This window comes from Pinus tabuliformis, chromosome J (genome assembly GCF_031772625.1).
Source record: "Pinus tabuliformis cultivar Carrire ecotype Pingquan chromosome J, CPIR1, whole genome shotgun sequence".
Classification (NCBI taxonomy): Eukaryota; Viridiplantae; Streptophyta; class Pinopsida; order Pinales; family Pinaceae; genus Pinus; species Pinus tabuliformis.
This window is the reverse complement of record NC_142295.1, coordinates 373,426,475-373,441,139: the sequence shown is the minus strand read 5'-3', so window position 1 is coordinate 373,441,139 and position 14,665 is coordinate 373,426,475.

Sequence of the window (14,665 nt, the reverse complement as noted above, 5' to 3'; positions counted from 1 at the left end):
AACATCCAAAAAAAAATGTTATAGCGAAAATTCCAACCTGCCCTATTTAAAACTAATATTAGGAACATTCATGAACCCTAACTTCCAAAAGGAATATCTCATAAAATATTACAAACCAATTCCCAAAACATTTACCACGTGTATTGAGATATGTCACCTCTATCTCCTAAAAATTTGATGGTCTGAAACATTGTAGAAAACAAGTTATAGCAAAAATCCTGAGATGGCTCATTTGAGGCAGATTTTTAGACCGATCACAAAGGCTGACTTCCACAACATATATTTTCAAAATCATAGCAAACCAAAATCTAAAATTTTAACCATACGTTCCCCTTAACTCTCTTAAATATGCCCAATATTTTACTATTTGAAGCGGTCCAGGAAATATTTATAGAGAAAATGACAAGATGACTTGTTGACTCCACAAACTACATTTTCACTCACATACATTTTCATTCCAAAGCTTAATCATTTTACATGATATCATGACCCTTCATTAAACGACATGTTAATTCAAAAAGTGACATCAATTCAATAATTCAATAATTAATTCCATTTTTTATTTCATTTTTCCAAATGCCATGAGCTTCATATACCATGGGTTTGAAACCACTATTTCACTTTTTGACTCCTCCTTTTTCAAAAGAACACATTTTTTAATATACTTGGATACTTATATATACTATCAATAATATAATCCCTTTTACATCAATGACAAAAGTTGTTTCAATCATCTCCCCCTTCGTCATTGATGGCAATCCCACAATGAAACACATAATCCACCGAGGCTTTCCCTGAACTTGTGCTTCTCCTTAATCACTTAGTGATGAGATAAATATTACTCCCATTGTTGTTTCAAATTTTCAAATGTCTCTATGGGAAGAGGTCTTGTGAAACTATCTTCAATCTCGTCTGTGGTGGAAATATATTTCAACTTGACATTTTGTTCTGCTACTTGTTCTCTTAAGAAGTGATACTTGATTAGAATGTACTCTCTTTTCAAGTGCATAACGTGATTTTTTGAAATATTTATTGTGCTTTTGTTGTCACAAAGTGTTGAAATTGGATGATCATATTCTACATTAATATCTCTCAGTGTTTTCTTCATCAAAAGAACTTGTGTGCAACATGATTCTAATGATATATACTTGGCCTCTGTTTTGGATAAAGAAACTGAAGATTGTTTCTTGACCAATCAAGACACTAAATTGTTGCCCAAAAATAATGCTCCCCCACTTGTGCGTTTCCTATCATCTAGCACTCCCTACCCAATCTGCATCCATATATGCTACTAGAGTAAAATATTCACCTCTTGTGATCAGGTGCTCATGTCCTAAGTGTCGTAAAATGCTCAAAATTTAAAGTGCTTAGAACTGGTTCAAAGTTGAATGACTGGAAATTTCTCGTCTTCCCAATTCCGGCGCCGCAAACGGTTCGAAAAACGGTCGCCGTATGAGGAAGTTATGGCAAAAAGAACAATTTGTCCATAACATTAGAAATTTTAATTTTTCAAAAAAAAATTAAAAAAGGAATATTCTGTCGGGCACGAAATCCCAGGAAACCACCAAACATTAAATGTAACTGCAGTTAAGTTGGCGGAATTTTGGCAGGAGCGCCAAATTTGGCGGAGCTATCTGGAGTTAACTAAAGTTAGCTGGAGTTTTTCTAGGGAAAAACTGGAGAAACTTTAAATGGCCATAACTTTGGCTAGGAAAGTCAGTTTTGGATGAATTTTTTTTTAATTTTGGGTATTTTCGACCTCTTGAAGCCATTGGTGTAGGTCTTACAGCCATCTGAGGTCATTTACAGAGTTTTTGGAGCCGTGAAAGTTCTAGGAGCCACTAGGGCCCAGTTTTGTGAAGACTAGATAGGGTTGCAAGTATCGATTGGAGGTGATCCAATAGTCAATCCTGAAGGATTAAAGTGTTCTGAATCCATTTTTACCATCTATTTCTCCTGTAGATGCTTCTATTCAGCTGTATTTTCAATTTGAGCATTTAATAAAAACAAGGACAAGCCCGGTTGGGAGCTTTGGACCCAGCAGACGTAGCCCTGGAGGGGGTGAACTGCTTTATCAACTTCTTTTGCATTTGTGGTTGATTTATTTTGCAGAACAAATTTGTTTTAATGTGTTAAACAGTAAAAGGAAATAACTCTGCTATGCTTAAATGGGTCATAAACAGCTGAAAATTTCATGTGTTTTCTTTCTCCAGGATATGGAAATCTTTTAAACATGTTTAATTCTAAATTGAATACCTTGCAAACAAATTTCAAGTAGTTTCAAATTCAGATCAAGTTGGAATCAGAGCTTAGGGTTTTTGTGCAAAGATCTTCTAACTGTCTTGCAAAGTATTGATGCTTACCAGGTTGAAACTTAAAAGAGGGGAATGACAGTTGACTAGAGAACGAGAGAATCCTCAGTCAAGGAAGGCGAGAGAGCCATCACCTCCACCTTCAATTTCACCCTCAAGAGTCTCAGCAGAAGCTTCAAGGATGTCTGAACATGAAGGAGAAATTCCTACAGAGACAGATCCAAGAGAAGAAGAAAGAGTCTTCAGAAAGGCTTTCTTGGACCTCACTTAAATGGTGAGGATATTGTACCAAGAAAAAAATGAGAAATTGGCTGGAGAAGAGTCCAAACATCCACATGAAGGAGAGGGCTCTTCAGGAAGTAAGAAGGATGATGATCATTCCAAGAAAGGACATGGAGGAAATGGTGATCCACCACCCCCATCTTCACCTTCTTCCTCTTCATCTTCGTCTTCTTCTGTTCATAAGCATAGATCCTCTGGAAAAAGTCCTTTTTTGAAGCTTGATGTAAAATTCGAATTACCTATGTTTAATGGTGAAGTGAATGCAGAAAAGCTTGACAACTGGATTAGGCAGTTGGAAGTTTACTTGAGGATCCAAAATATGCATGATGATGCCACAAAGATTCAGTTGGCTTCTTTGAGAATGGATGGAGCAGCACTGGTCTGATGGGAGGCCAAGACTAAAGAGGAGATCAAAAAATTTGGTAAGGTTACCTTAACATGGCCTGAATTTCTGTTAGCCATTAAAAAACAGTTTTATCCTCTTGCTCACATGCAGAAGGCCATTATGAATTGGCAAAATTTCAGACAACTTAAGGGTCAGAGTGTCCAAGACTACACCCAAGAATTCACGAGAAGAGCTCTCTTGTTAGGGGTAGATTTGCAAACCCAGGAAACCTTGCTGAAATACATTGGTGGCTTGCATAGCTACCTTAGACACACCATCTTTATGTTTAACCCTACTAGCCTGGACGAGGTTTGTGTCCAAGCTACCCATTTAGAGGCAAGGGGAAAAAACACATTTGAAGAGGGTAGAAACAAGACCCCCAAGGGGAAAAAAAAGAGAAAACCTCCAAGGGAAAGGGAAAAAAGAATGCATCTGTCAAACAGGAGAGTGAGAAAGTGATCTGTAAACACTGTTCTAAACCAAGTCATGAGGAGAAAAATTGTTGGAAATTATATCCTGAAAAAAGACCTCAATTTAACAAATCCAAAGGGAAACAGAAAACTGTTGCTACTACATCTACACCACAAGATTTAGGGGAAGATTCAGGTGATGAAACCAAAATTACAGCCATGTGTTTGAAAAACTTGAAGGAAAAAGAAATTGAAACTCATGCCAGCACTAGTACCTCAAACTTCCATGTACAAGCTCCAAATGAGGAAGAAAGAATTGAACTGTTTTATGTGAGGGTGATTCCAAAACATACTAAAATTGACACACTTTTTGATAGTGGGTCACAAGAAAACCTTATATCAGAGGACTTGGTCAAGCAGCTTAAACTTGAGACCATTCCACATCCGAAGCCATATCCACTTGGATGGATTTGCAAGGATGCAAATTTACAAGTTTCAAGAAAGTGCACATTGCGCTTTGCAATTACTGCACATTTTATTGACACAGTTGAACTTGATGTGGTACCTTTTGATATAGCAGGAATTGTTTTTGGAAGTCCTTACTTGTTTGACAGGAAAGCTATCTTTCATCGCCATGAAAACAAATATCATCTGTTCAAAGATGGCAAGGAGTTCATTGTTAGAGCTCATCTCAAGAAGACAAATATAGCGATGGTGAATGCAGGACAGGTAAAAAGGCTGGTCAATTCAAGTAAGAATTTTGTTCTTCTTATGATTAAGCCCAAGGTTGATGTGAATCATGAATCATTTGACAATTGTGATCCAAAACTTAAATCAGATATGTATGAGGTAGTTGATGCATATCATGAGATGTTTCAGGAGCCTACAGGTTTTCCTCCTAAGAGGGAGATTCAGCATGAAATCCATTTGCATCCAGATTGTCCTCTTCCAAACATAGGCATGTACCGCATGTCTATTATGGAGAATGTTGAAATAAAGAAGAAAATCAAGGACTTGTTGGACAAGGGTTTCATAAGGCCGAGTACTTCACCATGTGGGTCACCGATTGTATTGATTCCAAAGAAAGATGGCACTTGGCGTATGTGTGTTGATTTCAGGGCCTTGAACAAGATAACGGTAAAGAATCGTTACCCACTCCCAAGGATAGATGATTTGCCAGACCACCTGAAAGATGCTCGATATTTCACTAAGCTAGACTTGCGCAATGGATATCATCAAGTAAGAATTGAAGAAAGTGACATTTGGAAGACAGCCTTTAAAACCAAACAAGGACTCTTTGAGTGGATTGTGATACCGTTTGGTTTGTGCAATGCACCTGCAACTTTCCTGCGGGTAATGGATGATGTCTTGCATCCTTTTCTTGATGATTTCGTTATTGTCTACTTAGATGACATCTTAATTTTCAGCAAGTCTAGAGAAGATCATGTCATGCATGTTACAAAAGTACTTGATGTTTTGAAGAAGAATCAGTTATTTCTTAAAATGTCAAAGTGTGAATTTGGAAAGACTTCTTTGGTTTATTTGGGACACATAGTAGGAGGAGGTGCTTTGAGAATTGATCCTGCTAAGATTGAGGCTATTGTGAAGTGGCCTACTCCCAAATCCATAACAGAGGTAAGAAGTTTTTTGGGTGCAACTCAATATTGGAGGAAGTTTATCTCTAACTTCTCTTCTATAGCAGCTCCTATGCATGCAGTGACAAGTGTGAAGCATGCTTTCCAATGGGGAGGCAAGCAGCAAAAAGCTTTCGAATCTTTGAAATAGAAGATTGCATTACCAGATTTGAGACAGCCATTTGAGATACAAACTGATGCTAGTGATTATGCTATGGTTGCAGTTCTTCTACCGCGTGGTAAGCCTATTTATTTTCATTCTGAAACTTTTAATGGTGCTGTTGTAAATTATCCTACATATGATAAGGAGTTGTATGCGTTGGTACAAAGCGTCAAAAAGTGGAAACACTACTTTATGGGCAAAGAAACTATTATACATACCGACCATCAGCCCTTAGAGTATTTGCAATCACAAAGCAAGTTACAACAGTCACGAAACTTCAGATGGACGGGCTTCTTGCAACAGTTCCATTTGGTAATAAGGTATAAGAAAGGTACTTTGAATAAGGTTGTTGATATGCTTTCAAGGCCTATTATTGGTGCTGTTACTTTACTTAAGAATGATTCCATTGTACATGATAGTTACATAGAACAATATGCATCTGATGATGACTTTCAAGATGTGTATGCTAACTTGAGTAAAGGGAATCATGTAGAGGAAAATGACTATCACATGCATAACAATTTGCTGTTTCATTTGGGCAAGTTGTGTATACCACAGGGGGAGAGGATAAATGTCATAAGAGAAGCTCATTCTTCTCTTATTACTGGCCATTTTGGTGTGAGCAAAACAGTTGCACATCTACAGAGGTATTGCTAGTGGCCTCGCATGGTAGATTCTGTTTCAAGGTTCATAAGAGGTTGTTCATTATGTGCTACAAGCAAGCCTGGCAATAGGAAGCTTGGTTTGTATACTCCTTTGCCGGTACCTTCTAGACCATGGGAGAGCATCTCTATGGATTTTGTAAAAGGTTTGCCAAAATCTCGAAAGCAGCATGATTATTTATATGTAGTAGTTGATAGTTTCAGCAAAATGTGTATACTTATGCCTTGTAAGAAAACTATAACTGCTGAATTATTTTTTCATCATGTATGGATTCACTTTGGTTTGCCTACTTCCATTATTAGTGACAAGGATTCCATATTTGTGGGGAATTTTTGGTCCAACCTATGGGAGATGATGGACACAAAGTTGAAGAAAAGTACTACTTTCCATCCGCAAAAAGATGGACAAACCGTAGTTGTGAACAGAACGATTGTGCACCTCTTGAGAGGTTATTGCAGCAAGCATCCCAAGCTTTGGGATGAACATTTGCACTACATACAGCATGCTTACAATCATGCCAAGCACTCTTCCACAAACACCTCACCGTTTGAAGCTTGTTTTGGTTATTTGCCAAAATCACCTCTTGATTTCATTCTTGAGAAAGATGTTGCCATTGAGGGACATAGTGACATTGACAAAGCTCGTTCATTCATTGAAAGGATTCAACAAATACATCAGCAAATTCAAGAACAACTTGAGAAGAGTCAAGTCAAGTACAAGGAAAGACACGACAAGCATAGAGTCGATCACAAATTTCAAGAAGGAGATGAGGTATGGTTGTACATTAGTAAGGAAAGGATGCAAGGAGAAGGTAAAAAGTTGAAGCCTATTCGTTATGGTCCATTCAAAATCCTCAAGAAGGTTGGAAATAATGCTTTTCAATTAGATTTGCCTTCCTACATGCAAATGTATTCTGTTGTCAATGTGGAGAACTTACGTTTGTATGAACCTCCTTTGATTGCTGATCATGAAAGTGTTGTTCAGCTGCCATCTATAGAAGATTTCTCGCCAAAATTCTTAGATGAGTTGAAAGAAGATACAATCCTTTAACGAAGGACACGCACTTCAAGAAGGGGCAGTGTAGATTATGTTCGGGTTGGTTTCAAAGGCAGTAAACCGAACAAGGAAAAGTGGATGGAGGTGGACAGAGTGAGGGAGCTGTACCCTCACCTCTTTAATAGGTAATTGAAGGCTTTTGGGGTCCAAAAGCTTCCCAGTGGGGAGGCGTGATCAGGTGCTCATGTCCTGAGTGTCGTAAAATGCTCAAAATTTAAAGTGCTTAGAACTAGTTCAAAGTTGAATGTCTGGAAAATGCTCATCTTCCCGATTCCGACGCCACAAACGGTTCAAAAAACGGTTGCCGTATGAGGAAGTTATGGCAAAAATAAGAATTTGTCCATAACATTAGAAATTTTAATTTTTCAAAAAAAAATTAAAAAAGGAATATTCTGTCGGGGATGAAATCCGAGGAAACCACCAAACATTAAATGTAACTGCAGTTACGTTGGCGGAATTTTGGTAGGAGCGCCAAATTTGGCAGACCCGCCATAATTGGCGGAGCTATCTGGAGTTAATTAAAGTTAGCTAGAGTTTTTCTAGGGAAAAACTGGAGAAACTTTAAATGGCCATAACTTTGGCTACGAAAGTCGGTCTTGGACGAATTTTTTTTTTTTATGTTGGGTATTTTCGACCCTCTGAAGCCATTGGTGCAGGTACTACAGCCATCTGAGGTCATTTGCAGAGGTTTTGGAGCCGTGAAAGTTCTAGGAGCCACTAGGGCCCAGTTTTGTGAAGACTGGATAGGATTGCAAGTATCCATTGGAGGTGATCCAATAGTAAATCCAGAAGGATTAAATTGTTCTGAATCCATTTTTACCATCTATTTCTTCTGTAGATGCTTCTATTCAGCTGTATTTTCAATTTGAGAATTTAATAAAAACAAGGACAAGCCCGGTTGGGAGCTTTGGACCCAGCAGACTTAGCCCTGGAGGGGGTGAACTGCTTTATCAACTTCTTTTGCATTTGTGGTTGATTTATTTTGCAGAACAAATTCGTTTTAATGTGTTAAACAGTAAAAGGAAATAACTCTGCTATGCTTAAATGGGTCATAAACAGCTGAAAATTTCATGTGTTTTCTTTCTGCAAGACATGGAAATATTTTAAACATGTTTAATTCTGAATTGAATACCTTGCAAACAAATTTCAAGTAGTTTCAAATTCAAATCATCTTGAATACCGCAAGACAAATTCAAGGGTTCCCTTTAGATAGGAATCTTCTTTTCACTACTTGCAGTAGAGTTTATTTTGATGCAGCTTGAGACTATGTAACCAATCCTACTAGTTGCATAATTTATGGCCTTGATGTTGTCACATAGTAGGCTTCCAATCATTAACTTGTACAATGTTTTATTTTCTTCTCAAGATTCATCATATTTACTCAATTTACAACCTATGACCATGGGTGTGCTGACCAATGCACAATATTCCTTGATGTACTTGGTTTGTTAAATGAATAGCCCTTTGTTGGATTGAGAAATCTCTAAACCAAGAAAAAATAATTGTTCACCCAGAATAGAGATCTCAAATTCCTTTTGCATTTCCATTACTAACTCTTTGCACGTTTTTTTCATACCCTCTCCAAAAATAATATCATCTACATATACCACGATAATCAATTGATTTTCTCCTTCTTTCTTGATGTAGAGATTATTTTTAGTAATTCCTCTTTTGAATCCTTATTGTTGTAGATATTTGTTAAGTCTTAAACACTAGGCTCTGGAAGCTTTCTTTAGCCCATAAAGTGTTTTCTTCAATTTTCATGCATGTTCCTTATTTTTCTATAATAAGAACCATTCTCATTGTTCAATGTATACTTATTCCTCTAGATTTCCATTGAGAAAGGACGATTTGACATCTATTTGATAGAATCTGAAGTTCTTGAAACTTGTAAGTGCCAAAAATAATTTAATAGGTTATAGTCTTTCAATGGGGGCAAATATTTCTCCAAAATCAATACCTTCAACTTGAGCATAGTCTTTTCAAACTAAACTTGCTTTATTTCTTATTACTTGACCATCTTCATTCAAATTGTTTCTAAAAACAAACCACATGGTGTCAATCACTTTTTATTTTTTGGTCTTGAAACAATTTCCCATGTCTCACTCTTCTCAATTTAATTTAGTTCTTCTTCCATATAATCAAACCATTGCTTGTCTTCACTAGCTTCTATGAAATTCTTAGTCTCAATTTTAGATAGAAAGGAGAAATGTACATGTTATGATCCATTTGCTAATCTTTGTCTATTCCGGACTCATGTATCTTAATCACCAATAATTAGACTTTCCTTAATGATTCTTATGGATGAATATTGACGTTGTCTTTGTATCTTGATGTTTTGTTTCTTCTTCTTCTTCTTCTTCCTTGCAACTCGTCTTTTCTGAATGTTTATTTGCTTGTGATTTCTCATTTTAAGGAATTGCTTCATCCATTTAAACGTTTGTACTTTCTACAATTTTTGCAATGATTTGTTGTAACATCTATAAGCCTTCAATCTTGATGAATAACCAAGAAATATACCTTCACCAACTCTAGAGTTAAAATTTCCTAAATCCTCGTCATCTCTCTTTATGTATCACTTTCTCCCGAAAGCTTTGAAGTATTTGACTGCTACTAGTCTATCCTTTTATAGTTCATAAGGTGTTTTGTTGTTTTTGAATTTGATTTACCCTCTATTCAAAATGTAGACTATGGTCCTAACCGCTTCTCTCCAAAACATGTTTGATATCTTTGATCCATCCAGCTTTTGTGTTTATGTTTCTCCTTTCTGCCACTCTATTCTATTGTCTAGTTCTTGTAACTAAAAGAATGTATTTTTATTCCACGAGACTCACAAGACTCTTCAAATTCATTTGAGATAAATTCACCTCCTTGATTTCATCTCAAGTACTTGATTTTTAAATCAGTTTTATTTTCAAATAAGAATTTGAAAGCTTTAAACTTCTCAAATGCATCTAATTTACGTTGAGGAAGGCAACCCATGTCATCCTTGAGTAATCATCAATGAGCAACATGAAGTAATTTTCACCTTGTAGACTTTGTGTTCTTGAAGGCGCACAAAGATTTATATGAACATCTTCTAGTGAAATCATTATTGAGTACTCATTTCTCTTAAAGCTTGTCCTTATCTACTTCCCATGCTAACACTACCTACAAATAGTGTTTGAAGGTTTTGTAATCTTTAGCATGTCTCTCACTTCTTCTTTGGTGTTGATTTTCACTTGAGTATCAAAGTTCATATGGCCCATTCTTATATTTCATAACTAGCTTTAATATAGTAGTACTATATAACATTTTTCTCCCTTTATCTCATTAAGGATATATACACTATTTTATTTTTTATTTGCATATGCAACTAATTTTCCTATGCATGCCTTCCTTATCTCACAACCATGATAATAAAATGTGAGAATGTGTCCTTGATCACACATTTTACTTACATGAAAATAATTATGATTCAAACCTTCAACATATATGACATTGTTGTTTTTGTCTTTCCATTATTGAGACTACGAGTACCTTTTCAAGTTATCCTTGCGGTAGAATTATTTACAAATATCACACTACCTTCATGAAATTTTTCCAAAGTGAAAAAATTTCTTTGCCGACCTATCACGCAGCTTCAAAATACACTATCAATGTACCATTGGATTCCTTTTTTTGGGTATTAAGTGCAGTTTGTACAAGCATAAATTTCTCCTTCTTTAGCTCTTCTTACCCCTTCCTCTCCAAAATTTTGTGTATTCTTTGGTAAGGGTGTCTTCTTCCTTGTTTTGTCTAGTAGATTCTATAATACCACTTCTACAAAAATGTGTTACGTGACAATGTTGTTGCACTCATAACATACAACATTGTAATCAAATAAGGTGGCAAAAAATTATAGCTTCTATTTGAAAACCCATTAGTACTTCTATTTTTGTTCCATGCGTTAGTATTTCTTGCAAGTGCTCTACAATATATTGCTTTATGACCAAATTGATTGCAAGAAAATCAATAACCAATAAAGGAGTTTCAGTATCGAGTTGTGAAAACCACCTTGATGGAAAATATCTTATGAATTCTTCAATGTTTTCATTGTGAGAAAGGTCAAGTTTATGTAGAAATTCGTTTTATTTATTCATGTTTCCTTCATTTTAGATGGATATTTTGAGAACATAAACATAGATTTTATATTTTCATTCATTTAGTTTCTTTGGTGGCTTTCTATCCAAATAATTTGAATTTTCTTTAGGATTCTTCTTATTCATACCATAGACAAGATCAATCTTAATGAATGGTGACTTTTAACAAATGACGATTTCATCTGATGTGTTAGTATTCTTTTCAAACTTTAAGCCTCTATTCAACTAAGCAGTTGACTTATCTATTTCCTTTCTTAAGGAAACAATTTTATCTTCTAGCTTCTTGCAATTCTTTTCTTTTTCCTTCAACTAGACTCTCATAAAATTCTTCTATATTTTTTCCTCTTGTAGTTGAACCTTTAGGCTAATAATACCCTATTATCTTTCTTCAGGGATTTATGACATCTTTGATCTTGCATCATGGCACTCCTCTTTATATTTCTATAGATACTCCTTTTGTTTCAAATTTGTTTTCTTAATATTCTTTATTTCAAATAGGGCACAATGAGTTCTTCTTCAAGATCCACTTGTTCATCTGTTTCAATACTTTCCAAGACAAAAACATGCCACATCATCACGCATCTTCCTTGGTGCCACATCATAATGACATGTCACCTCACAACATCCCCGACCACATAGCTAAAACATTGAAACCCCTTGGGTGTACTTTGACTCACCACATCAATATCTACCACACCAGGCTCTTATTAGGCTTCGAAATTGTCGGGAGGAAAGCCTGATATCAAAGTTTTGAACTACCAATGCTCAACCTCCTCACACTTGATACTAAATGGAAAAACATCTTAATATCTAAAAAAAATTCACCCATGTCACCTCTAGCCATTTCCTATCACTTGGCCTCCTGTTGTGCAATCTGATCCATGCCATACCATGTATTCTCACTAAGTCAGTTGCCACATGGCTGAGACATGGAAATATTATCCCATGTCAGTTTACCACATTACTTGCCACATGGCATGCCTCATGGAAATTCCATATCACCATATTTTTCACATAGAATTTGTATTAGGATTATTATGTATAGAGACTAAACCCTAACTACCAGAGTTTTGCTCTCTTGATACATGACCACCATATGCCTGATGCTTGATTGTTGATATCTATTAATTTTCATCCCCCAAACATTTGGTCTATTTTAATTGACATATATGTCATATTCTGTTAGTGTCAGTGGTTTCATGTCAATTGTTTCTTGGGGTTTAACTAACACCAAATACGCAATGTCTTGATCCATCACTTGACCAGTCCCAAAATCTTCCAATCTCTGTTAATTGTTCAACAATGTGGGTTCTATTAGTATCGGGGATTCTAGGTAGTGAAATACCTAACCAATAGGGCACAATATCCAAATGTCTTGATAACAATAACTTGATAACTTGAAACTCCCTCCAACTAGCTCCAAGTCATGGGCCCCTTGTCATCCATTTGACCAAGGGATGAAGCCAATGACTTTGTTCCCCAAATTTACAAACTTGTTCCATACAGATCTAGAAATGCAATTGGTCAATCCTTGAATTTCCAAACATCTGCTACATAACTCTATAAATTTAATGAGTTAATCCTTAAATTTGCAAGGCAATCCCCAAATTTCTATGCTTTTAATAAATCTTCCAAGCATATTCCAAGGTTTGAAACCTTGGATGATTAGTCCCGAAATTTTTTCCAAGGAAAGTAGGTTAGAAAGGTAGGATCAAAGTCTTAGCTTATGTCTATAGACTAGAAGGGAATTTGACAAGAATATAAGCTACCTAAGGTACTATTAAAAATTAACAGAAGATAAAACCAAATTTACTGAGAAAAAGATTAACATAGCAACGAAACTCAAACATGCAAACATAACACCATGTTTACCCTGGGAAAACCTGAACACTGGGAAAATCCCAGCTAAGGGAATTCCATTAGATTCGTTGGCAAAACTATTGGCCAAGTCAGCCAAGTGATCCTTCACCACTCACATCCCTTGGTCCATTACAATAGAGTCTTCACCTAGGCTTATAAAGGTTTCACTCATGAATCCATGGGCACAAAACCATGGGAAACCAAAAAACCATGGGCTCAAAACCACCACTGTTGACCTAATCAACATTGACTCTTTCCTTGAGTCAATTTTACCTAAAAATTCCCCCCTTAAACCTTAACTTGGGACTTCCCTTGACCAAATCCAACCAAATCATCTCACAAACCATTTTTTATTTGAACCCTTCCACATTTTATTATGGAAATATTTGTTTAATATCATAGTAGCTTTGGTGAAATTGACAAAATAGTACCCTAGGTTGCACCAATTTTTGAAATCAATTGTTAAGTACACAAAATCGAAGGAAGACTCAACTTCATCCGAGCCCACACTAGTGAAGACACTTTTCATTGTCATTGTGGTGGCAATATGTTTCAACTTGAAATTTTGTTCTACTACTTGTTCTTTTAAGAAGTGATACTTGATTACAATGTACTCTCTTATCAAGTGCATAACGTGATTTTTTGAAATATTTATTGTGCTTTTGTTGTCACAAAGTGTTGAAATTGGATGATCATACTCTACCTTAATATCTCTCAGTGTTTGCTTCATCAAAAGAACTTATGTGCAACATGATGCTAATGATATATACTTGGCCTCTCTTTTGGATCAAGAAACTGAATATTATTTCTTCACCAATCGAGACACTAGCTTGTCACCCAGAAAGAATGCTCCTCCACTTGTATGTTTCCTATCATCTAGCACTCCCTACCCAATCTGCATCCATATATTATACTAGAGTAAAATATTCACCTCTTTAGTACCACAAACCAAATTCAAGGGTTCCCTTCAGATAGGAATCTTCTTTTCACTACTTGCGATAGAGCTTATTTTGATGCAGCTTGAGACTATGCAACCAATCCTACTAGTTGCATAGTGTACGGCCTTAATGTTGTCACATAGTAGGCTTCCAATCATTAACTTGTACAATGTTTTATTTTCTTCTCAAGATTCATCATATTTACTCAATTTACAACCTATGACCATGGGTGTGTTGAACAATGCACAATATTCCTTGATGTACTTGGTTTGTTAAATGAATACGCCTTTGCTAGATTGATAAATCTCTAAACTAAGAAAAAATAATTGTTCAGTAAGCATAGAGATCTCAAATTCCTTTTGCATTTTGCATTACTAACTCTTTGCACGTTTCTTTCATAGCCTCTCCAAAAATAATATCATCTACATATACCACGATAATCAATTGATTTTCTCCTTCTTTCTTGGTGTACAGATTATTTTTAGTAATTCCTCTTTTGAATCCTTGTTGTTGTAGATATTTTTTAAGTCTTAAGCACTAGGCTCTCGAAGCTTGCTTTAGCCTATAAAGTGCTTTCTTCAATTTGCATACATGATCCTTATTTTTTGATAATAAGAACCCTTCTCATTTTTCAGTGTATACTTCTTCCTCTAGATTTCCATTGAGAAAGGCCAACTTGACATCTATTTGATAGAATTTGAAGTTCTTGAAACTTGTAAGTGGCAAAATTTTTTTAATAGGTTATAGTATTTCAATGGGGGAAAATATTTCTTCAAAATCAATACCTTCAACTTGAGCATAGTTTTTTCAAACAAAACTTGCTTTATTTTTTATTACTTGA